At 44.2% G+C, this 27,254-nt stretch overlaps 1 long non-coding RNA gene across 1 annotated transcript; it reads right to left on the bottom strand.

The window, feature by feature from the left end:
• Nucleotides 1–10,595: 10,595 nt before the first annotated feature.
• LOC309655214 lies at nt 10,596–26,072 on the bottom strand. The gene is made up of 3 exons (XR_014260656.1): nt 25,628–26,072; nt 25,190–25,377; nt 10,596–21,075 (listed from the first exon to the last, which is right to left on the bottom strand). It is a non-coding gene; the product is annotated as an uncharacterized lncRNA (long non-coding RNA).
• Between the last annotated feature and the right edge of the window lie 1,182 nt (nt 26,073–27,254).

The following is a 27,254-nucleotide window of genomic DNA, read 5'->3' as shown; positions in this document are numbered from 1 at the left end:
AAGAAGGGGCTGTGCCCACCAGTCAGCCATCACCAAGACAGGACAGAGACAAACAGCTCAGAAATGCTGCATAGAGAATGTGAACCCATAGGAAACAAAACAAATGAAAACACAAGCCTCTGGTAAATTTCATAGAAAATTCCAGGAAGACAATGAACTTCCCACAAGTCATGGAATTATGGGTTAAAGTTGAACTCATCTTGGTTGGGAGTGCATAAAATCTAGTTGATATCTGGGTTAGTTACTAGGTAGCTCCAAACCAAATAGATGCTTTCATTGTGAGCTCACACAGAGGCAGGGACTCTGGCAGGCGGCCTAGGTTTCCATCCTCACTCTCTCACCCTAAGAATTGGGGAAAGTTACTAATCTTCTCCATGCCTCAGTTTCTCCATTTGCAAAATGGGGATAATAATTGTCTCTACCTAATGTGACTTTTACAAGGATTAAATGAACCACGTAAAGTATTAAGAATACACAAAGCTCAAATGTCAGCTATCGTCTACAAGTTAATTTCTTCACAAATGCACTTTTATTTATTTATTTTTTTAAAACACTAATTGAGCACTGCCAGTCTTGCAGCTCCCAGAACAAGACAAACTTTCTTATCCTCTGCTCCCTTGCCCCCTTCTTTATCTGAAAGATCTTTTCCCCAATTTCTTTACCTCACAGAAACCAACTCATCCTTAAAGACTCTCCTCAGGCATCACCTCCTCCAAGAAGCCTTCCTTGCCCTCCCTAAGTGAATTAGGAGCCCCTCCTCTGTGCTCACTTCCCTAATTCTGTCTCCGTCACCCTGGAGAGCCACCACTGTCTGATTACCCACAAGCCCCCTGGGGTGGAACCTAGGTCTGCTCTTTGAATTTCCAATGTTAGAGACACAGGAGGGCTGGGCGAATGTTCTCATGGTTGGAAACAATACAGTCATTAAATATCTATTTATACACAGAAAATTTTTAAGGAGCCCTAAGAACCCCCACTGTCAATGCTCTAACCTCTTCCCTGTAATGTAACAGAAACCCTATCGTAAAATTACTCTTCTGGAAAAATGTTCCAGATTGGCCATCTCCCAATGACAAATTGGTTTTTTCTACTTAGGATATGTGTAATTATACTGCAGCTATGCAAGTATTTATGGTTTTCTTTATCTTTTTAAGATTGCAACAGAAATTAGACACTTTTCTGAAACACCCAAGACAAGTATGCAATTAACTGCAACTAAATTGGTGTTAACAGCCAGCAGTTTTTATCACTTATAGGGCCTGATGATCTCTCTTGGAGCCCAGTGGTAGGACTGAGCTGGTTCCTATCAGTTCCAGTCTTCTTGATGACAGCTTCTTTGTTCTTATAAAAGACACTTTCTTTTTGAAAGATGAATTAATAAAGTGATTATTTTCAGCATGGGGGAACAGCTCAGGCTACTTTCAAAGTATCGATGGATTTTAAATCAATAATCTTAGTGTTAAAGCGTGTAGCCAAGTATACACAAGTGCTCTGGATTAAGAGGCAGGAGAACGAGTTCTGATCCCAGCTTTGCTATGTGTGTCTCATCGGACAAGTTACTCTGTTTTGCTGGGCTACAGTCTGGCTGTCTGAATAATAATAATAATAATAATAGGGACTTCCCTGGTGATCCAGTGGTTGGGACTCCCCGCTCCCACTGCAGGGGACGGGAGTTTGATCCCTGGCTGGGGAACTAAGATCCCACATGCCACGTGGCATAGCCAGTAATAATAATAACAATACTTATTATTATTAATACTTAATAATACTTATTATTAATAATAATAATTAATACTTATTATTATATTATACTTAATAATAATACTTATTATTTTAAAAACATTGATTGAGTTCTTAGCGCTGTACACACCAGGCATTGTTCTAAAAGATTTTTCATTTGGAGTAATTAACTGTTCTAAAAGCTTTTCAGGTTTTTGAGAATCCTACCAAATAGCTCTATGAGTTATCATAACCCCAGTTTTACAGGTGAGGAAGCTGAGGCAGAGAGAGGTTAGGAAACTCGCCTAAGGTTGACTAGTAACCTTGAGCTGGGATTCAAATCCAGGTGGTCAGGCTCCAGTGTCCATGCTGTTACCCTTTATGATGTGATTAGAGCTGTGACTGGCCTCATGGGTTATCTAGTGCAGTATTGTGCTATGCTCTCTGAGGGCCCAGGGTAGCTGCCCTGGGCCACAGCAAGAACCTGCCTCTGTGGGTGGCTGTGTGGGTGGGATGGATGTGGGTGAAGAGGGGCACAGCAGGAACGTGCCTGCTTCATCAGTGATTGTCCAACTGGATGGGCAGGTTACCTTAACTCTGCCCCCATGTCTCCCAGGACTGCCTGAGGCTTTCTAACACGTTTTGCAAATAAAGAGCCCGAGGGGCTATGCTCTTACTGCCTCTTCTCTTGTATACTTTGTTGGTGAGACACTAAGGAGAGACAGCATGGTGCAGTGGAAAGGAGAGGGTTTGGATCCAGCCTGCAGTCAGTTCAAATTCAGCTCTGTGAACTTAATAGCTATGTGATCTTAGCAAGGGCCTAAAACTCTCAGCTGTGCAAGAGGATAACACCCTGGACCTCACAGGCTTGCTTTAGGGATGAACTAAAGCACTGTACATAAAACGTCTACATGGTGCTTGATGCTCAGTAAAATGCCATCTCTTTCTTCCACTCCCCACTCCGGGGTTGAGAAGTTGCAAGTGTCCCTGCTGGACACATATAATCAACTTAGTCTAACTCAGGCAGATTCTCTCATCAAGGGATCAATCTAAAGATGGAAAGAAACTAACTGTTATCAGAGGTTTTATGTCAGGTCATATCATACATACCAGCTTCTCCTAACTGGGGCAAAACTGACCCTGACTTTATATCCAGGTTCACTCAGTGTGACCTTAGGTAAATTATTTGACCTCTTCAGGCTCAGTTTTTTCATTGGTAAATTGGTGGTCATAATATTACCTGACCTCATAGGACTGTTGTGAGAATTAAATGAGATGATGCATGCAAATGCTTCGTGCTCACTCAGTGGAGGCTGCAGCTGTCATTATTCCTATTTTGGTTTCCCGAGCTTCCTTGGCCCAGTAGAAGCTTTCCTGACACCCTAAAAACAGGTTCAAAGTCACAGACTTAAATATACAATTAAGGTGCAGGATCTGCTTCACCAGGAAGTCACTCATAACCATCCCAGCACAGATCACACCATCAGGTCAAGGATGACATATCCCAGCCCCTTCCTCTTCCTTCCACCAAAATCCTGTGCTCAGGGCTGCTTCTGGGGGAAGTATCCACAGCAGACTCTGATGAGCCATGAGCACAAGGACCTGAAAGTTTTTAGGAAGCCTCTTGGTTCAATAAACACACACCATCTAACTCATGGACCAAAAATAGTTTTTCTCTAGAGGGAGACCCAAGCAGAGATGTGTGTATATCATGACATAGTGACAGAATGAGAGCTCAGATTATGGGGAGTCCCCCTACTGTGCCCCACCATGTCCCTCGGACAAGCACAATTAGTACTAGGACAGCATGTGTCCTCATCTCTCCCCTCAACAACACGTCCCCCTACCTGAAACATCAAGTTCGCCAACTACACCCCCATCCTCCAAACATACCATCTGTCCCTGTCCCTCGTTCTTATTTTCATAGTAGGACTTATTTCATCAGTAAGACAGGCAGGGCCTCCATCCCTCACCCTAACCCCACACCCTTCCTGGGGCCAAGTTAAGAGCATCTAAACAGACCTGAACTGCTCTACTTGATCATCACATTGGATTCTTCCTCCCCTTCCTCAGTGGACTTCAATGTTAAATACACCCATAGCCCAACCAAACTGAGTCCACTAGACTGTGAGTGCCTTGAGGACAGGGTCCACATCTATCTTGCCCCATCCCATCCTTAGTGTCCAGCACGATGAGTGGCACAAAGTGGACCTCAAAAGATCTTTGCTGAATAAATGATGAATGAATAAATTCAGATTTTAGAGAAGGAGCAGAAGTCTTGAAACCAAGCAGGACCCTGTGGGGCCCTCATGGGTACAGGTCCTTTCTATGTCTCCTGTTTCTTGTTTATAGGAAATAGGCTTCATTCAGCCTCCTTGATCTTTCCTGAGTTCCAAAGGGAAAATTCAAACAGTTGCTAATCAGGGAATGGAGGAGATGCAGACACAAAGGAGGAGCAATCAAGAAGTGTATCAACTATTCATACACACAACAACGTGGATGAGTCTCAAAATAATTACGCTGAGTAAAAGAAGTAGACAAAAATAAATATTGTATCATTCCATTTATATAAAATTTGAACTAATCTATACTGACAGAAAGTAGGTCAGTGGTTGCCTGGGGATGGGTGGGGACAGGGAAGCATGAAGGGGAGGGATTACAAAGGCACACAAGGAAACTTTTAGGGGTGATGGATATGTTTACCATCTTGATGGTGGTGATTGTTTCACAGGCATATACATATACAAATATTATAAAATTATACCCTTTAAATATGTGCAGGGTATTGTATGTCAAATGTATCTCAATCAAAAACAAGAGTAATGGCCCTGAACCAAGGTGGTGGAGTAGAAAGACGTGCTCTCACTCCCTCTTGCGAGAACACCAGAATAACAACCAGCTTCTGGACAATCATCGACAGGAAGACACTGGAACTCACCAAAAAAGATACCCCACATCCAAAGACAAAGGAGAAGCCACAATGAGACAGTAGGAGGGGCGCAATCACAGTAAAATCAAATCCCATAAGTGCTGGGTGGGTGACTCAGACTGGAGAACACTTATACCACAGAAGTCCACCCACTGGAGTGAAGGTTCTGAGCCCTATGTCAGGTTTCCCAACCTGGGGTCCGGCAACAGGAGGAGGAATTCCTAGAGAATCAGACTTTGAAGGCTAGTGGGATTTGATTGCAGGACTTCAACAGGACTGGGGGAAACAGAAACTCCACTCTTGGAGGGCACACACAAAGTAGTGTGTGCATCGGGACCCAGGGGAAGGAGCAGTGACCCCAGAGGAGACTGAACCAGACCTACCTGCTAGTGTTGGAGGGTCTCCTGCAGAGGCAGGGGGTGGCTGTGGCTCACCATGGGGACAAGAACACTGGCAGCAGAAGTTCTGGGAATTACTCCTTAGAGTGAGCCCTCCCAGAGTCTGCCATTAGCCCCACCAAAGAGCCCAGGTAGGCTCCAGTGTTGGGTTGCCTCAGGCCAAAAAACCAACAGGGAGGGTACCCAGCCCCACCCATTAACAGTCTAACGGATTAAAGTTTTACTGAGCTCTGCCCACCAAAGCAACAGTCAGCTCTACCCACCACCAGTCCCTCCCATCACGAAACTTGCAAAAGCCTCTTAGATAGCCTCATCCACCAGAGGGCAGACAGGAGAAGCAAGAAGAACTACAATCCTGCAGCCTGTGGAACAAAAACCACATTCACAGAAAGATAGACAAGATGAAAAGGCAGAGGGCTATGTACCAGATGAAGGAACAAGATAAAACCCCAGAAAAACAACTAAATGAAGTGGAGATAGGCAACCTTCCAGAAAAAGAATTCAGAATAATGATAGTGAAGATGATCCAGGACCTCGGAAAAAGAATGGAGGCAAAGATTGAGAAGATGCAAGAAATGTTTAACAAAGACTTAGAAGAATTAAAGAACAAACAAATAGAGATGAACAATACAATAACTGAAATGAAAACTACACTAGAAGGACTCAATAGCAGAATAACTGAGGCAGAAGAACGGATAAGTGACCTGGAAGACAGAATGGTGGAATTCACTGCTGCAGAACAGAATAAAGAAAAAAGAATGAAAAGAAATGAAGACAGCCTAACAGACCTCTGGGACAACATTAAACACAACAACATTCGCATTATAGGGGTCCCAGAAGGAGAAGAGAGAGAGAAAGGCCCCGAGAAAATATGTGAAGAGATTATAGTCAAAAAATTCCCTAACATGGGAAAGGAAATAGCCACCCAAGCCCAGGAAGCACAGAGAGTCCCATACAGGATAAACCCAAGGAGAAACACGCCAAGACACATAGTAATCAAATTGGAAAAAATCAAAGACAAAGAAAAATTATTGAAAGCAACAAGGGAAAAACGACAAATAGCATACAAGGGAACTCCCATAAGGTTAACAGCTGATTTCTCAGCAGAAACTCTAAAGCCAGAAGGGAGTGGCATGATATACTTAAAGTGATGAAAGGGAAGAACCTACAACCAAGATTACTCTACCCTGCAAGGATCTCAATTCAGATTCGATGGAGAAATCAAAAGCTTTACAGACAAGCAAAAGCTAAGAGAATTCAGCATCACAAAACCAGCTCTACAACAAATGCTAAAAGAACTTCTCTAAGTGGGAAACACAAGAGAAAAAAAGAACCTACAAAAACAAACCCAAAACAATTAAGAAAATGGTCATAGGAACATACATATCGATAATTACCTTAAACATGAATGGATTAAATGCTCCAACCAAAAGACACAGGCTTGCTGAATGGATACAAAAACAAGACCCATATATATTCTGTCTACAAGAGACCCACTTCAGACCTAGGGACACATATAGACTGAAAGTGAGGGGATGGAAAAAGATATTCCATGCAAATGGAAATCAAACGAAAGCTGGAGGAGCAATACTCATATCAGATAAAATAGACTTTAAAATAAAGAATGTTGCAAATGAAGCAACTGACAAAGGATTAATCTCCAAAATTTACAAGCAGCTCATGCAGCTCAATATCAAAAAAACGAACAACCCAATCCAAAAATGGGCAGAAGACCTAAATAGACATTTCTCCAAAGAAGATATACAGATTGCCAACAAACACATGAAAGAATGCTCAACATCATTAATCATTAGAGAAATGAAAATCAAAACTACAATGATATAACATCTCACACCGGTCAGAATGGCCATCATCAAAAAATCTAGAAACAATAAATGCTGGAGAGGGTGTGGAGAAAAGGGAACACTCTTGCACTGTTGGTGGGAATGTAAATTGATACAGCCACTATGGAGAACAGTATGGAGGTTCCTTAAAAAACTAAAAATAGAACTACCATATGACCCAGCAATCCCACTACTGGGCATATACCCTGAGAAAACCATAATTCAAAAAGAGTCATGTACCAAAATGTTCATTGCAGCTCTATTTACAATAGCCAGGACCTGGAAGCAACCTAAGTGTCCATCAACAGATGAATGGATAAAGAAGATGTGGCATATATATACAATGCAATATTACTCAGCAATAAAAAGAATCGAAATTGAGTTATTTGTAGTGAGGTGGATGGACCTAGAGTCTGTCATACAGAGTGAAGTAAGTCAGAAAGAGAAAAACAAATACCGTATACTAACACATATATATGGAATCTAAGGGGGAAAAAAAAGGTCATGAAGAACCTAGGGGCAAGACGGGAATAAAGACACAGACCTACTAGAGAATAGACTTGAGGATATGAGGAGGGGGAAGGGTAAGCTGTGACAAAATGAGAGAGTGGCATGGACATATATACACTACCAAATGTAAAATAGATAGCTAGTGGGAAGCAGCCACATAGCACAGGGAGATCAGCTCTGTGCTTTGTGACCACCTAGAGGGGTGGGATAGGGAGGGTGGGAGGCAGGGAGATGCAAGAGGGAAGAGATATGGGAACATATGTATATGTACAACTGATTCACTTTGTTATAAAGCAGAAACTAACACACCATTGTAAAGCAACTATACTCCAATAAAGATGTTAAAAAAATAAAATAAAATAATATAAAGAATGTTACAAGAGACAAGGAAGGACACTACATAATGATCAAGGGATCAATCCAAGAAGAAGGTATAACAATTATAAATATATATGCACCCAACATAGGAGCACCTCAATACATAAGGCAACTGCTAACAGCTATAAAAGAGGAAATCGACAGTAACACAATAATAGTGGGGGACTTTTACACCTCACTTACACCAATAGACAGATCATCCAAAATGAAAATAAATAAGGAAACAGAAGCTTTAAATGACACAATAGACCAGATAGATTTACTTGATATTTATAGGACATTCCATCCAAAAACAGCAGATTACACTTTCTTCTCAAGTGCGCACGGAACATTCTCCAGGATAGATCACATTGTGGGTCACAAATCAAGCCTCAGTAAATTTAAGAAAACTGAAGTCATATCAAGCATCTCTTCTGACCACAACACTATGAGATTAGAAATGAATTACAGGGGAAAAAATGTAAAAAACACAAACACATGGAGGCTAAACAATACGTTTCTAAATAACCAAGAGATCAATGAAGAAATCAAAGAGGAAATCAAAAAATACCTAGAGACAAATGACAATGAAAACACGACGATCCAAAACCTGTAGGATGCAGCAAAAGCAGTTCTAACAGGGAAGTTTATAGCTACAAGCCTACCTCAAGAAACAAGAAAAATCTCAAATAAACAATCTAACATTACACCTACAGGAACTAGAGAAAGAACAAACAAAACCCAAAGTTAGCAGAAGGAAAGAAATCACAAAGATCAGAGCAGAAATAAATGCCATAGAAACAAAGAAAACAATAGCAAAGATCAATAAAACTAAAAGCTATTTCTTTGAGAAGATAAACAAAACTGATAAACCACTAGCCACACTCATCAAGAAAAAGAGGGAGAGGACTCAAATCAATAAAATTAGAAATGAAAAAGGAGAAGTTACAACAGACACTGTAGAAATACAAAGCATCCTAAGAGACTACTACAAGCAACTCTATGCCAACAAAATGGACAACCTGGAAGAAATGGACAAATTCTTAGAAAGGTATAATCTTCCAAGACTGAACCAGGAAGAAACAGAAAATATGAACAGACCAATCACAAGTAATGAAATTGAAAGTGTGATTAAAAATCTTCCAACAAACAAAAGTCCAGGACCAGATGGCTTCACAGGTGAATTCTATCAAACATTTAGAGAAGAGCTAACACCCATCCTTCTCAAACTCTTCCAAAAAATTGCAGAGGAAGGAACATTCCCAAACTCATTCTATGAGGCCACCATCACCCTGATACCAAAACCAGACAAAGATACTACAAAAAAAGAAAATTACAAACCAATATCACTGATGAATATAGATGCAAAAATCCTCAACAAAATACTAGCAAACAGAATCCAGCAACACATTAAAAGGATCATACACCATGATCAAGTGGGATTTATCCCAGGGATGCAAGGATTCTTCAATATACGCAAATCAATCAATGTGATACACCATATTAACAAATTGAAGAATAAAAACCATATGATCATCCCAATAGATGCAGAAAAAGCTTTTGACAAAATTCAACACCCATTCCTGATAAAAACTCTCCAGAAAGTGGGCATAGAGGGAACCGACCTCAACATAATAAAGGCCATATATGACAAACCTACAGCAAACATCATTCTCAATGGTGAGAAACTGAAAGCATTTCCTCTAAGATCAGGAACAAGGCAAGGATGTCCACTCTCACCACTATTATTCAACATAGTTTTGGAAGTCCTAGCCTCTGCAATCAGAGAAGAAAAAGAAATAAAAGGAATACAAATTGGAAAAGAAGAAGTAAAACTGTCACTGTTTGCAGATGACATGATACTATACATAGAGAATCCTAAAGATGCCACCAGACAACTACTAGAGCTAATCAATGAATTTGGTAAAGTTGCAGGATACAAAATTAAGGCACAGAAATCTCTTGCATTCCTATACACTAATGATGAAAAATCTGAGAGAGAAATTAAGAAAACACTCCCATTTACCATTTCAACAAAAAGAATAAAATACCTAGGAATAAACCTACCTAGGGAGACAAAAGACCTGTATGCAGAAAACTATAAGACACTGATGAAAGCAATTAAAGATGATACCAACAGATGGAGAGATATACCATGTTCTTGGATTGGAAGAATCAATATTGTGAAAATGAGTATACTACCCAAAGCAATCTACAGATTCAATGCAATCCCTATCAAATTACCAATGGCATTTTTTAAGGAACTAGAACAAAAATCTTAAAATTTGTATGGAGACGCAAAAGACCCCGAATAGCCAAAGCTGTCTTGAGGGAAAAAAACAGAGCTGGAGGAATCAGACTCCCTGACTTCAGACTATACTACAAAGCTACAGTAATCAAGACAATATGGTACTGGCACAAAAACAGAAACATAGATCAATGGAACAAGATAGAAAGCCCAGAGATAAACCCACGAACCTATGGTCAACTAATCTATGACAAAGAAGGCAAGGATATACAATGGAGAAAACACAGTCTCTTCAATAAGTGGTGCTGGGGAAACTGGACAGCTACATGTAAAAGAATGAAATTAGAACACTCCCTGACACCATACACAAAAATAAACTCAAAATGGATTTGAGACCTAAATGTAAGGCCAGACACTATAAAACTCTTAGAGGAAAACATAGGAAGAACACTCTATGACATAAATCACGGCAAGATCTTTTTTGATCCACCTCCTAGAGTAATGGAAATAAAAACAAAAATAAACAAATGGGACCTAATGAAACTTCAAAGCTTTTGTACAGCAACGGGAACCATAAACAAGATGAAAAGACAACGCTCAGAATGGGAGAAAACATTTGCAAACGAATCAACGGACAAAGGATTAATCTCCAAAATATATAAACAGCTCATGCAGCTCAATATGAAAAATACAATCAATCCAAAAATGGGCAGAAGACCTAAATGGACATTTCTCCAAAGAAGACATACAGATGGCCAAGAAGCACATGAAAAGCTGCTCAACTAATTAATTAGAGAAATGCAAATCAAAACTACAATGAGGTATCACCTCATACCAGTTAGAATGGGCATCATCAGAAAATCTACAAACAACAAATGCTGGAGAGGGTGTGGAGAAAAGGGAACCCTCTTGCACTATTGGTGGGAATGTAAATTGATATAGCCACTATGGAGAACAGTATGGAGGTTCCTTAAAAAACTAAAAATAGAATTACCATATGATCCAGCAATCCCACTACTGGGCATATACCCAGAGAAAACCATAATTCAGAAAGACACATGCACCCCAATGTTCATTGCAGCACTATTTCCAATAGCCAGGTCATGGAAGCAACCTAAATGCCCATTGACAGACGAATGGATAATGAAGATGTGGTACATATATACAATGAATATTACTCAGCCATAAAAAGGAACGAAATTGGGTAAATTGTGGAGACGTGGATGGATTTAGAGACAGTCATACAGAGTGAAGTAAGTCAGAAAGAGAAAAACAAATATTGTATATTAATGCATATATGTGGAACCTAGAAAAATGGTACAGATGAACCGGTTTGCAGGGCAGAAATTGAGACACAGATGTAGAGAAAAAACGTATGGACACCAAGGGGGGAAAGCGGTGGGGGGTGGTGGTGGTGGGATGAATTGGGAGATTGGGATTGACATGTATACACTGATGTGTATAAAATGGATGACTAATAAGAACCTGCTGTATAAAAAAATAAATAAAATTTAAAAAAAAAAGAGTAAAAAAATTCAATGAAATTTAAAATTCAGTTCCTAAGTCATTCTGACCACATTGCAAGCACTCAGTAGCTTCATGAGGCTGCTGGCTGTCATATTGGACAGCAAAGATACAGAACTTTTCCATCGTGGTAGAAAGGCTATTGCACAGTGCTGCTCTAGAATAAGAAAAACCAGATTTTCAAGGGCCTCAGAAGGCATCTGCACAACTCTCCACCAAAGCATAAATTTGCTCCAAAAATCCTGGACTGCCCCTGTGGCCTCACATGCACACCAGCCTCATGCTGCACCATCCTTAGCCCCTGGGCAGGGTGTGAAACAAAGTAACTGAGTTCCCTGGCTGAGTTTATGATTAACCTCTTTTTTTTTTTTTTTTTTTTTGGCCATGCCAGGAAAGTCCCTATAATTAACTTCTCTGTCCAAAACTTTATTCCCTTTCTTGTCCCACCCTCTGCTGCCCTCAGGATTGAGGAGAATCAAAGAAAAGGGGGATTGTGGGAATTCCCTGATGGTCCAGTAGTTAGGACTCTGCGCTTCCACTGCAGGGGCTGCAGGTTCGATCTCTGGTCAGAGAACTAAGATCCCGCAAGCCAAGCAGCACAGGCAAAAAAAAAAAAAGAAAAGAAAAGGGGGGATTGTAACTGAGCAAGGTCCTGAGGGGGCCCTCCCGGCTACAAAAAAACCTCCATGTCCCCCTTTCCTCGTTTGTAGAAAAAGGCTTTAGCCTCCTAGACCTTCCCTGAGTCCCAAAGAGCAGATTCAAGCAGTTACTAATTAGGGGAGTGTGGGAATGCAGAAACAAAGTGAAAGCAGTCAAGAAACAATAGTGCAGCAATTAAACAGAGTCCTAGTTCCTCCTCAAGGGATACACATGACAATCTGATACATAGGTTTAAGTTGTTCTGCGAGAACTAAGGCCCCCACTCAGGTGGAGGGTGGTAACTACCAGCAGACCACAAGCACATAGACCCCAGACTGGCTGGAACCAGAAGGTTGATGACTGAAATTCCTGAAACACCTCCCTGTTACCTCACCACCAACCGATCAAAAGAAATCCACATACCCTCCAGCCCTCACCTCGAATTGTGCCTATTAACACTTCTTCCTGAAAACCAGGGTTTTTGAGCAGGAGCCATCCATTCTCCTCGCTTGGCCCTGAAATAAACCTTTCTCTGTTCCAAACTCCAAAGTTTTGGTTTGTTTGGCCTCACTGTGCACTGAGCACACAAACTTCTTTTAGGTAACACTAGGATGACTGACAGTGAAATTTAGACATTTGGGGCAGAAAATCCACCGCATATTACATGCAGGGTTTGCACATGTGACCCATGATGAGGCATGAAGGGCAGTCCAGCCTATGCAGAGAATTCTTGAAATTACACTTACTGAAACTTACACCTACATTCCACCAATCATCTCCAAAGCCTCTCTCCCTCTTGCCCCCTACTTCCAAGAGAAATACCCAACTCAAAAGCCAATTGGGAAGACAGATCTGAGCGTTGCCTCCTGTCTCCTTGCTTGGCTGCCCTACAATAAATGCTTTTACCCTCTGCAAAAACCATTGTCATGGTATTTGGTCTTCTCTGTTGTGCAGCAGGCAAACAGAGCCCACTTGCTCTGTTATACCATAAAACATCCTCTTTTGTCTTTAGCTGAGGATGGTATTTAAGGTGAAGGTTTCATCCACTTTGGCAAGTTATTCAGTTTTTCTGGGTCTCTTGCATATATACATGTAATTAAAGTTTTGTGTGATTTCCTCCTGTTAATCTGTCTCATGTCAATTTAATCCTTAGACCTGCCAGAAGAACCTAGAAGTATAGAGGGAAATTTCTTCTTCCCCCTGAGGCAGGAGACAGATGGGCCCCAGGCTGAGCAGCTGGAGTTTGTCCCCTGTGGACAGATACTCCAAGAGGAAGGTAATAGCAGGAGGATAATAGGAGAGGCTGAGCCCTGCCCAGATAAAAGATAGAGACCACATATTTCTCATTCTCGAGGTCAAGGAGACCTTCCCAACTATACATGTTCAGAAAGCCTCCTTAGAGGTCAAAAAAGGGAGTGATGTCAACCTACCCATAGGGCTCTTCACTGGAATCCATCTTGGCTAAGAGATGTGCATGCGTGCACACATGGGAGGACCTTGAGATAAACCAAATACGGACTCAGAACCAGGCAAAGCAAGATGATTGGCCAAAGGAAACCTGGAAGAAATGTCCCATATAAGTGATTCAAACTACCATGAGGGCACAACTCTCTCTGAGTCCACCCATATATCTATCCACACATACTTTTTTTAAAATTATTTATTTATTTATTTTGGTTACGCCGGGTCTTAGTGTGACATGCAGGATATTTAGTTGCAGCGTGTGGACGTCTTAGTTGTGGCACGCAGACTTCTTAGTTGCGGCATGTGGATTTTTTTTTTTTTTGGCTGCACCTTATGACATGTGGAACTTCCCCCACCAGGGATCAAACCTGCGCCCCCTGCAGTGGAAACATGGAATCTCAACCACTGGACCACCAGGGAAGTCTGCATGCGGACTTCTTAGTTACGGCATGTGGACTTCTTAGTTGCGGCATGCAGACTCTTAGTTGCAGCATGCCAACTCTTAGTTGCAGCCCACGCGCGGGATCTAGTTCCCCAACCAGAGATCGAACCCGGGCCCCCCTGCACTGGGAGCATGGAGTCTTATCCACTGGACCACCACGGAAGTCCCTATCCACATGTACTCTTTTTTCTCCTAATAAACATTTTACTTGTTTCACTACTTTCCATCTCTTTGTGGGAATTCATTTTTACAAAGCTGACAGGCCACAGGCCTTGTCACTGGCCACTGGTTTAGTGGCCAGGACTCAGCGTTCTCACTGCCGTGGCCTGACTCCAATCTCCAGCCGGGGAACTGAAATCCTGCTTCAAGCTGCTGCAGGAGAGATCACCACCCCTCTCCATTTCTTTCCCTCCCCCTGTGTTATACGCACTGTGTGCTAGGCCAATTTGCTCTGCTTGTTATCGAACCAAGTCTGTGTGCCTGCGCACCGTGAGGCCAAACAAGCTGAAACGTGAGTTTGGAGCAGAGAAAGGTTTATAGCAGGGTCAAGCAAGGAGAATGTGTGGCTCATGCTCAAAAGCCCAGAACTCCTTGTTGACTTTCAGGGAAGGGTTTTTAAAGGCAACATTTAGGGTGAGGGCTGAAGGGTGCATGACTTTCTTCTGATTGGTTGGTGGTGAGGTAACAGGGTGGTATTCCAGGAATCTTAATTATCAACCTTCTGGTTCCCACCAGTCTAAGGTCTCAACATGTAGTTACCACCCTCCACCTAGGTGGGGCCTTAGTTCCAGCAGAACAACTCAGACCTATGTATCAGATTGTTGTGTGTATCCCTTGAGGGGGAACTAGGACTCTGTTTAATTGCTGCACTATTGTTTCTTGACCGCTTTTCCTTTGTTTCTGCATTCCCTCACTTCTCTAATTATTAAGTCCTTGAATCTGCCCTTTGGAACTCAGGGAAGGTCTAGGAGGCTGAAGCCTTTATCTACAAACAGGAAGGGGGTTGGGGATGTGGCATCGAGGGGACTTTGTATCTGGGAGGGCACCGCAGGGTCCTGCTTGGTTTCAAAGCCCCCTTTTCTCTGATACTCCTCAATCCTCAGGGGACAGGTGTGAGACAAGAAAAGGAATAAAGTTTTGGATGGAGAGGTTAACCGTAACTTGGCTGGAGTATTTGGTTTTAGGGGGCCTCAGTTTCATACTCATCTAGGAATGTTACCTTAGTGATCTTTCATGCCAGTACTTGGAACTCTTGTTTAGCTGAGTTCTTCCTGGATCTGCAAGGTTGGGGTTTTTTTAAGGTTTAATTTTTTTAGAGAAGTTTTAGTTTTGCAGCAAAATTGACAGGAAGCTACAGAGATTTCCCATCTACCTCTTGCCCCTACACATGCAGGGTCTCCCCCACTATCAACATCCCCTCATCCCAGAAAACAGCCTCTTAGTAGCTCTGAGGGGACTGCTTCAAAGAGGTAAGGGAAGAGCCAGTACATATGTGAATTTGTTGGCTGGGAAATACATGTCTCTAGCATACATTTTGGTAAAACATTACTGCTAATCGCAGAGAACAGACATCTCGAGTTAACGATTTTAGTGCTTTTCTATGTATGAGAGGATGCAAGAATCTGGGGTCACTGAAATTCTTCCTTCGCTATGCATCTTAACTATCTAGGGGCTGGTGTATCCAAAGCACAGAATGTGTTTGTCCCATCCTGAATTTCCCTCAGGGCGCATTGTCAGTGGAATTAACCCGCATAACTGGATTATTAGTGACATTCTTTGTTCTTTTTTTTTTTACAGCTTGATGAACCTACATCGACACATCATTATCACCCAAAGTCCATAGTTTAGGGTTCACTCTTGATGTTGTACATTCTATGGGTTTTGACAAATTTATAGTGACATGTATTCACCATTATAGTACCATACAGAGTATTTTCACTGCCCTAAAAATCTGTGCTCCACCTATTCTTCCCTCCTCTGACCCAAACCTAGGCAAACACTGATTTTTTTTACTGTCTCCATTGTTTTGCCTTTTCCAGAATGTCATATGGTTGGAATCATACAATACGCAGCATTTTCAGGTTGGCATCTTTCACTTAGTAATATGCATTTCAGTTTCCTCCAGGTTTTTTCATGACTTAATAGCTCCTTTCTTTTTAGCTCTGAATAATGTGCCATTGTCTGGATGTACCACCGTTTATTTATCCATTCACCTACTCAAGGACATCTTGATTGCTTCCAAGTTTTGACAATTATGAATAAAACTGCTATAAACATCCAAGGGCAGGTTTTTGTTTGGCCATAGTTTTCAGCTCCTTTGGGTAGACTCCAAGGACTGTGATTTGCTGGATTATATGATAAGAGTAGATCATAAGTTTTTTTTGTGTGTTTTTTTTTTAATTTTTATTTATTTATTTATTTATTATTTTTGGCTGTGTTGGGTCTTCGTTTCTGTGCGAGGGCTTTCTCTAGTTGTGGCAAGCGGGGGCCACTCTTCATCGCGGTGCGCGGGCCTCTCACTATCGCGGCCTCTCTTGTTGCGGAGCACAGGCTCCAGACGCGCAGGCTCAGTAGTTGTGGCTCACGGGCCCAGTTGCTCCGCGGCATGTGGGATCTTCCCAGACCAGGGCTCGAACCCGTGTCCCCTGCATTGGCAGGCAGATTCTCAACCACTGCGCCACCAGGGAAGCCCGATCATAAGTTTTTACCCTGTTGACCAACTCACCTCCTTCGGTCTGTGCCTGCATTCTCTCCTGGTTCTCCTTTCACCTCTCTGATGCTTCCTCTGGCTTCCTCACCTCCTCCTTAAATATTCCTTAAATGCAATGTGACTGGCACATAGGAAGCACTCAATAACTAACAATTTCTCCTCCACTCCTCACCCCCTCCAACCCCCAAACACTCCTCCAACCAAGGCCAGCCGTCCTGGTGGCCAGATGGGCTGGGGAGGCTCCAGGAACTTTATAACCCTCTGCTCTCATGCTTCTGCTGAGAGATGCCAGGCTCTTGCTGGCAGATGCCTAGGGAAACTGAGGCTCCAGGGCACCACTTCATCTTAGCAACAATTAAAGGTGGGAAAAGTGACAGTTCTCCTTTTTGGGATACAGTTAGTTCCTTCATCATAAATACACAGTTCAGAAATATGAACCAATGAAACAAAATAATTATGCCACAATCCCAAAATTAGGGGAAACTTATAATCAATGAGTGGACAATAAAACCACACAAAGAAGAACCGCATTTAACAAATTCTGCTAAGTCATGTGGATGAATCTCTTAGGAAAAATGAAAGTTGATTCATGTCTTTCATTTCATGCCACAAAAATTCTAGATCAGGATATTCCGTGGAATCATGTAAAAGATTAATAGGCGATTTAAGAAAGAGTGTTGCTCAAATGCATTGGAGAAAATCTGTCTACTGTGTCCTTCTCCTGGAAATACACAACATACGTTTGTCTCTTTGTTCACTGCTGTATTCCCAGCCTCTAGAGTGCCTCATAATAGGCGCTCAACAAATATTTTGCTCAATGAATAAAGTACCATACTTATGATCTGATAAGTACTATAATAACGGAGCTGTTTAGTTTTTGTCTAATTCATTATTTTCCAGTTTTATTTGACTATAGAACCCCTTGAGAAAATGCATTAACACCCAAAGAGATAAGAGGAAACTGGCGTGGGAAACACTGCTTAGAAGAAATTTATCTTAATTTAGGAAGAAATATATATATGTTAGGTAGTCAGACATGAGCAGGTCCACACCCCATCCTGGAAGGGGTCATCTTTCCCTCCCCTACCTGGACACTGGTATCAGAACACACCCAGAGATCCTCCCTCTTGTCGCCAAGGACCACTGCTAGGTTTCCAGTTATATCAGGACCAAACAAGATAAAAACTGCCAGCACAGGTTGATGCAGGTGCACCAAGACCTAAAAGGTGGCTCAAGGTAACCCAGGGTTCATTATGCCGTATTTGTAATAAATTAGCATTTCGGTTTTTGCCCCTCCACCCACCATGGGTTTCGAGCGGGTGCTTATGGGTAAGCACCTGCACACCCGGAGAAAAGTTATATAACCTAAAGCTGTCAATCAACTTGTCAGTCAAATGATGCAGGACACAGGGAGGAACCACCACTCTAAAAAACCCAACTCTACCCCATTGCAGTGCTGCTTCTGGTTTCCAGACAGCACGCTATCATCCTTTCTTAAGAGCATACTTCCACTTTTGCTAAATAAAACTCTTAAAACTCCTTACAGCTCCTGTGTGTCTCTCAACTGAATTCTTTCCCTTGAGAGGGCAAGAACCGAGGAAATCGCCCTTCCACTGGTGACATATTTATTACTTACTATTGAGGTAATAAAAAAAAATATTGAGGAAAAAATGGAAAGGTGTAACCACAGGAGCATTCAAGTAAATATTCATTATTTTCTTTTGTTTAAGAGTAACCATTAGAATTGGAGAAATTGTGACAACTATGACAGATAAAAATTTGCTAATAAAACATAAAAAAGATTAAATACAGACCCATAAAGAATATAAACTCCTAAATAGGCAGAGAACACATTGACCAGGCAGTGTGTATAAGAGGGAATTATTGTCAGCATTTTAAAGGAAAATGTTTAGTTTCGCTAATAATTAAGGAAATGTAAATTAGTCCACTTCCGTACCATTTTTTAAAAAAATAAATTTATTTGTTTGTTTATTTCCGGCTGTGTTGGGTCTTCATTGCTGAGCGCGGGCTTTCTCTAGTTGTGGCGAGTGGGGGCTACTCTTGGTTACAGTGCAGGGGCTTCTCATCGCGGAGCCTTCTCTTTGTTTCGGAGCACAGGCTCTAGGACCGCGGGCTTCAGTAGTTGTGGCACGTGGGCTTCAGCAGTTGTGGCACGTGGGCTTCAGTAGTTATGGTGCAGGGGCTTCAGTAGTTGTGGCTCATGGGCTCTAGAGTGCCGGCTCAGTAGTTGTGGTGCATGGGCTTAGTTGCTGCGTGGCACGTGGGATCTTCCTGGACCAGGGCTTGAACCCGTGTCCCCTGCATAGGCAGGCGGATTCTTAATCACTGCGCCACCAGGGAAGCCCCCATACCATTTTGCAAATGTTAAATCAATAAGCTCTTAAAACCCTGTTTTAGAAAACACACACTTTGAAGCATTCTTGAGTTGCTATGGGTTGGAACAGTCTTTCTGGAGGACAATCTGGCAAAGTTTATAAAACAAGGCATTAAAATAGCTGTACCCTTTGACCAAATTATTCTACTCGTGGAAATTTTCCCTCTGGAAATAATTCAAGAGAAAAAAAAAGCCCAAACAAAATGTTTGCATAGGGCAAGAATTCTCAGGGGGGAAGACAGAGAGGCAGACCCCCTAGTGGGAAGAATCTGAATTACCTGGAATTTTTTGTAGTCAGCACCTGCTTTTCCCCTTTCCTGAGTTTCTTATACCTTCCTTCCACACTCTTGCCTATATTCTCCTGGTTAGGAATCCCACTCTACCCTTCCACTTTTCACTTTTTTAATTTATTTTTATAACTGAAGTGTTAAGTGCGTTTTTAAGTGCTCAAATCAAAGATAAATGATCACAATGTGAACACACCCATATAACCACCAGGTCAAGAAATATACTATCATCAGCCCCAGCCCAGTCCCAATCTCTGCCTGCGTCCTCCACACCATCATCCTGACACCTAACACTATAAAATGATTTGCCTGTTTGACTTTTATATAATCATTATCACATAGTAGGCATTGTTTTATGTCTAACTTCTTTTACTCAACATAATGTTTGTAAAATTCATCTATGTTGTTACTGTGTGTAGCTGCATTTTTTGTTTGCTTTTGTTTGTTTTGCTGTTAGATATTCCATTGCATTAATATACTACGATTTATTTATCCAGCCTATTTTCATGGACATTTGCACTGTTTCCAGTTCTTGGCTATTACCAATTATGCTGTTAACAATCCTGTATACCTCTTAGTGTACGTGCGCACACATTTTTTGTGGTGTATACCAAGGAGTCAGGTTGCTAGGTTACAGAGTAAGCCATTGTTCAACTTTTTTTAGATAATGCAGAACAATTTTTCAAAATTGTATCGGTTTGCACTCCCCATAGCAGTGTATGAGAATACCCATTGCCCCACATTTTTGCCAGCTTGGGGTTGTTAGTCTTTTAATTTTAGCCATTCTGGAGGGTAAACGGTGATGATACCTCATTGTGGTTTCAATTTGCATTTCCCTGATACAAATTAAGTGAAAGTACTCCCCCTAGTGGTTGAAATCTGAACTACCTGAGAAGTTGGGGGGGGTTTTGTCTGTTTTAAGTATTCAGGCTTCCCCTATATCTAGGCCCTCCTTCACCTCTCTTCCTCTTCCAAGAGTCTCCAAGAATGAAAAGTCGACCATCTTTCATAAATTCATCGTGCACTGGATATCCTCTTTTATGAAGTGCCCCTTTAAGTCTTATGCTCATTTTTCTATTGAGGTTTTTTATATTAACTTGTAAGAGTTCTTTACAGATTCTGGCACAAACTCTTTCTTATTTGCATGTGTTGTTGCACACATCTTTTCCATTTTAAACCTTTAAATCAACTCATTTCCAACACAACATTGTAAATCAACTATACTTCAATTTAAAAAATAAAATAAAAAATAACATTTTCACCTGTGCAAGAGGCTCAATGCAAGTTCCATTTTGTCATACTTAGAAGTTACCAGTAGATGGCGCCCTAGTCTTGCTCCTGAGCCTTCCACCAGCTGTGCCTGACTTTCAACTAAATTTCCCAAAATTTAGCAAGTATTAAAGAATGAGAAATCAAACATTAAACCATCATACAGCTAGATGGAATACAGCTGGAACTGGGTCTTTTGGTGGGAACAACACATTAATGTTTTTTGCTCCGAATAAAGGAATAAAAAGGTCTTTACCACAAGACAGGAAAGACTGGCGAGGCTGTCCTGTGATGGGCGGGGCACCAAGTGGAATCCATGGAAACACCTTCTGAGAGTAACCTGCAGGTGGAAGAAAACGAATAACTGCCACGCCTAGCATTTAGACACAGTTTTACTGTTTACAAAAGGCAGGTACCCACAAGCACAAGTTCTGAGAGGAGAGGGGAACAGGGGTTTGGTCTCAGTTCCTGCCTCCCTCTGCCCCTCCTTCCGCCTCCACTCAGGGTGCAGGCTTCCCTGAGCTGCGCCCCACTCAGAGGTGGACAGACCTTCCATCCTCCTCCCTCCTCCCTATCCCCGCTCCCCACTGAATGAAGGAATGAACGAGTGAGTGAATGACAAGGTCCTGGCTTTCCTGAGCTTAGAAATCAGAGCACATAAACCTACACTCAAAGGAAGACCCCAAGGGAGAATGTGGAAATGCTACAAATAGAGGTGCAACTCCAAGAGCTGGAGGGGGTGGGTGCAATGGGTTGGCTTGTGGTGGGCTGTGATTATGAGCAAGGGGAAGGCACCTTTAGTTACGGGAAGACATAAACCGAGGACCGAGGCATATTTGGGGTGTGGTGAGAAGGTGACCCCTTTTCTCCAACTCTCACAATGGTGATTGGCAAGAACACAGGAACATCAAACCAGAGATTCAGCTTACTTCCTGGAGTAGCCAAGACAAGGTTTCCACCACAGTGGGTCACCACGTCTGATGTCCCCACAAAGGGGGACAAAGACTGGCCCATTTAGAACATGTCTCTGGTGGTTTTCATTCTCACTGTTCAGAAATGCCCGAAGGTTGAGTTGCACCCCCGAAGCTCTCTCTGTCCCACATCTGTTCAGACCCAGCATGACCTGCCTTGCAGCCCACAGATATAAAGAGAGGCTCAGAAAGAGAGGCTTTGTCTTCTTTTGTTTTCTTCATTGCAGGTGATCGGGCAAGCTTGCTTTCTGAGAAATATGGAAGTGCCAATCCTCACAGGATTTCACACTTTTGAGAGTGAAGGAAATTGCGCCACTCGAACTTCCTGGCTCTGGGGGCTGCCAGGGTGGGTGTCCAGAGGCTGGGGCCTGGGTGAGCGCAGAAAGCACACATCTGTGGGTGGGAGAGGTGCCCAGGGCCCAGCTCTGCTCCTCCTGGGTCTGACTCTAAATGGGGATTCAGAGGCTTGCTACCTGTCACATGCCACCCACACTGACACCCACACGACCTGGGCAGGGAGAGGATGCCAGGCGAGCGTGCACTGAAGTTTGGGGCTTGGACTCGCCCCCTTTTCTCCTGGCCCAGGTGGCACTCAGTGGTTTGCTGGAGCTGGTTTGTACTGCTTGCAAGAGCCAATTGTTAAGTTTTCAGGAATCTTGCAAAGCAGTTGTTAAAACAGCCATTATTTTAACAATTAAATTACAAAATCTTACAAGAGAATAAGTTATATTTTTAAGAAGCAGCAAATACTCAAAACTTCCTATTTTGTAATTGTATTTGCTTTTGAGGCTGTCTATGTCTATTGTGTTTGCTTGCTGGAAATATTATGTGACAGTGTACTACTGTCCATCTCTTCCCAATTCTGCATTCAGTGACATCCTGTTGGTAGCTTGAAATCGGTCGCGGTGGGAATATTTACACTGTGGAAATCAGGAAGTGCGACCCATCAGGGCTTTCCGCCCCCAGTGCTTGTTATAGGTTGGCCAGAGCACCGCTGCAGCTGGGGGACCTGGATGTGCAGTGGCTGGGAGGGCAGCTGGCCCTGGGCTTTCCACCCCCTGCTGCCAGTGCGGGACCTTTTCTCAGGCAGATGAGGGAGGAGGGAAGGGGAGGACGTGGATAGAAACTGGGAAACGCCCTTGGTTCCCCCAGGACACGGCAGGGGAGAGCCTGGCTCCCTGGGGGGTGGGCAGGACTATCCGGAGGAACTCAGGGGAGAAGAGCCAGGAGCATGAGGAGGGTGACAAGCAGAAATGAAATAAGCGACTGAGTGGAGGCAAGTGTAATGTCCAGGAGGTGGGCCTTGTGAAGACAAAGGGGAAACACAGAATGTGGCATTCTTGTGACCACAAAAGGGAAGTGAGCGCAGAACACACAGAAGTTGAGCCCCATGGAGTTGGGTTTCACCGAAGGCTCTGCAGTGCTGGTGCCTGTCCGGGGCTGTTATAATGGGATCGTAATGGGGAGGCTGGAGGGCACAGAGAAGTCACAGGCTCACAGTCCTGAGGTAGGAGCTCCTGGTGCTTCTCCATCCCCCATGACTCCCTCAGTCCTTGGCCCCCTACTTAAAAGTTCTCTCCAGGGCATCCCAGCCCTCCTCCCCATATCCTGCCATATGCTCACCCCTAAGGCTTCCAGAATCTTCTGTTGCTGGAGACACCCCAATCTGGAGCTGGATGTCCCACAGGCACCCAACTTTTCACCTAGTCCTCCAAACCTGCTGCTCCCCACAGGCACCCATCTCAGGGAGATGCCAAACCTAGAAGGCCTCATAGGTCCAACTACTGTCACTGCTCAGAGGAGCCCCTCCATTACCCCACACCCCTCCTCCTCCCCCATCCTGCCTCCCAGACCTCTGACCACTGCTTCCCAAACTTAAATGACTTTTTCTTTTATGTTCCCCATGTTTTGAAAGTTGCCTATGACATTGCATGTATTAAACAACATCACCTACCCTTAAAGTTGCATAAGCAACTTCCAATCAGAATTTCACCCATTGAACACCCACTGAACAGTTACCACATGCCGTGCTGGCCAGTGTACTGGGCACGGGGATGCAGAGGTGAACAGGGCCCGGCCCCGGCCCTCCAGGGCTCACGGCTTACTTAGGGGAGAGTCACATAAAGAAGTAATAAAATCATAACAATGCCCCGAGGTAAGGACAATGTCTCTGCCAGCTGGACTCTGCCTCCAGCCGTTCTCCAGACCAAAGCCAAAAAGGGATTCCTGGGACACAAAGCCGAACAAGTCATTCCCTTATGTAAAACTTTTAATGGATCCCTATTGCCCTTAGGATAGCATCCAAACTCTAGTTATTAGCTTGGCTTCTCAGCCCTTACTGACCCAACCCACATTAACATGAGAATTCTCATTTACTCGGTCACCTAACACCAATTTAATTGAACACTTACTATGTGTCAGGCATTGTGCTGGGCACCAGAATCCTGAGAAAATATAATGTACACCATTTCCTCTCCTGGAGCTTGTAACCTAGCAGGGGATACAGATCTCAAGCAGATACTTATACAAATAATTGATTATAACTGTGATGAGGGCAGGAAAAGGAACATTTCCTCCTCAGCTCCCTGCTTTGACCACGACTCCTCGCGGTGCCTGCCTGCCGGCCTTGCCTACGCCATTCCCTCTTCTGAGATGCCCTCTCTCCTTCAATTGGCCAGATCTCTGTAACCCCCCAGGTCTCGGGTCAAGGTTCCCACCTCTTGGGCGTCTTCCCTGAACCCCCTGTGGTTCCGTGGTGGGTCTCACCTCTGTGAGGACGCTGAGTACAGGCCTGTGTCCCCCAGGCCCAGCACAGGGCTCCTGCGAATGACCGCTAGGTCCCTCTTGATCCACGTGTGAATGTTTGCATGAAAAATTTTTTTCATTATAAAATTATTTACATCGATTTCGCACATTTATGAAGGCTGGAGCTGAGTGCAAATGAAGAAAACAGAAATGTTTTTTTAAAACAAGGATGCTTGTGAAGATGAGAGCTTTCAGGTGGCTGTGAGAGAGTGAGAGGGGTGGGCTGCGGAGGAGGCGGGGCGGCGTGGTGAGGGCGGCTGTAGGGCGAGGGGCGCCCTCGGTCAGGCTGGCTTTTCTGGGGTGGGGGGAGGGGGCGTCACCATCTTTCCCTCGGGCTCTTGGCCCCGAAGCCCCTGCTGACTTCCTGCTATCACCCACCATCCTGCCCCGGAGCCCGGTGTCTGCCCCTGGGCTTAGCTCCTGTGGGCTACTCATTGCCCCGGGGACAGAGGGGCACCGGGAAAGGAGGGGAACCCCAAGGGGGCTGGAGCAGCTGGACCCTCTTGCATCCTAGCGCTCTTGCACCCCGGGGCAGCCTGGCCGAGCCGGCTGGACTCCCATCTGCCGGGTCTTGGGGAGGAACTCCACCCCCACCGCCGAAGTCCCGCCGAAGTCCCGTGGTGGCAGCCGGTCCAGGAGCAGCCGAGGTAGGGTAGGGAGGCGAGCCCTGTCACTCACCCGCTTGCAAAACCCGCCTGTCCCTCTAGAAGAGGCTTTGTTCTGCCTGGGAGTCGCCCACCTCCAGCAGCTCATGCGCAGAGTCCCACGCTGCTCCCGCAGCTTCCTCCTCCCTCGGAATCACAGAGCTGGAAGATCACCTGGTCGGCCCCCTTCCCCTTCGCTTAACAGCTGAGGAAGCTGAGCTCCTGAGAGGGAATTAGTGACCAAGGTACCACAGCCGGTAAGGGCAGTCGTGCTTTAAAACAAACAAATAAGAAAGGCAGTCTCCTGGCCCTCACTCAGCCCGGGGCCCCTTTGCTAAGCCCCGCTGCCCACCTGTTTGGGATAGGCTGCCGCAGCTTCTCCAGCTGGTTTGAACCTGACAGTTATGCCTCCAGTGAATGAAACTCACAAGCCTCATGGCCACCGCCCCCTGCACCTTCCTCCACACACAACCTGTTCATCTGCCCCTCTGACCAGGAGGTGGGGCAGAGCTGGACCCAACCTGACAGGCTCTCCCAGGCAGGGACCGAGAGCAGGGGCTACACAGTGACTCTGAGGCAGGACTCACCTGGACGGGGAGTAGCTGCCTTACCGCCTTAAGGAAGGAAACCAAGCACAGGTGTGCCCTGTTTGCTTTCCTGGCTCACAAACGTGATGGGTCTCTACCCGCCTGACAGGATAAAGCTCCAACGTCTTAGCCCAGCCCTCAAGCCCTTCCCAGTCGGGCTACAACCTGCCTGTCCAGCCTCATCTCCCACCACCGTGGACCCCACGCTCCTTCCTGTGTTGTCACACCGTCCTCAGATGGCACCACACCCTCCAGCCCTCTTTGGCTTTATAGGTGCTGTTCCCTCTGCCTTGAACACCCTTCCCTGCTTCTCCACATAACCAGCTCCTTATTGTTAAGACCCGCCTCAGAGGTCATCTCCCATCCTCTGTGCAGATGCTTTCCTTCTCTTCCTCTTCCCCCTCCTCCCCCTCCCTCCTCCCCTCCTCCCCCCTTCCCTCCTCCTCCCCCCCTCCTCCCTCCCCCTCCTCCCCCTCCCTCCTCCCCACCCTTCCTCCTCCTCATGCCTGGAGTGCTTCTGTGCTAACTTTATAGATAATAAAGAAAATACAAGGTCATGAATCTGTGTCCCCACCAGACTCTCAACTCCTCAGTGTCAGCAATTATGTTTTTATCTTCAAATTCGCAGAGCCCTGCAAATAGTAGACACTCAAAAAAGCCATAAATTGCTAAACAAAATCAGTATATGGACTCTGGATTTACTCCAGAGCTAAATTAGGAAACAAGTCTTAACATTGCCCAAGGATCCCCTTCCAACTCCTTTATTTAACAAATATTTATTGAGTATGGCTATGTGCAAAGCACTGGTTTGTGTCTGGGGGTCCAGGGTGAGCAGACCTGTGGGCCATCTCTGAAGTCTCTCCCAGTGCCCAACTTCCTGCCTCTCTAATCCTAGATCTAGATGATTCATGGACTGTCTGACCATGCAAGACCCTCACTTAGGATGGCCACATCTGTTCCTCTAATTTGGGGGGCTAGGATGTGCTCTGTGACTACCCGCCCCCACCGTGACCAGGTGGGAAAGAGCTTCCTCCGCAAGGAGAACAACAGGGTAAGACACCAGAGCAGCCACAGTGGAGGGTGGGCCTTACCCCCAGCCTGTGCTTATTTTTAAGGGCAGAGCCCCTGTTTTCTTAACCTTTGTATAAGCCCTCTCCCCGTATCACCTAGCATGGTACATGGCATGTGACGGACGCTCCTTAAATGTTTTCTGGATGATTCAACCCAGTGATGAATCCTTTCACAAAGACTCATGCCGTTACTGAACTCTGGCATACTTTTACCAACAAATAGATATGATGAGTGCCTACTACACGCCAGGCACACACCAACGGTTAGTGATCCAATGATGAGTGAAAAATCCGGATGGCGCTCCAGATTTGTGTGGGAAGAAATTAATTTCTCAAATGTGCATAGAATGACATCGTGAAAAAGTTATTAAAGGAGAGGGTCACAGGACTATGGAAGTGCAGGCAAGAGGGCCTGTCCGGGGGTCCGGGAAGGCTCCTTTGA

The sequence above is a fragment of the Balaenoptera physalus genome, assembly GCF_965194825.1.
Source record: "Balaenoptera physalus genome assembly, chromosome: 2".
Classification (NCBI taxonomy): Eukaryota; Metazoa; Chordata; class Mammalia; order Artiodactyla; family Balaenopteridae; genus Balaenoptera; species Balaenoptera physalus.
Note: the sequence above shows the minus strand (reverse complement) of the source record. Positions and strands in the feature narration are given on the sequence as shown.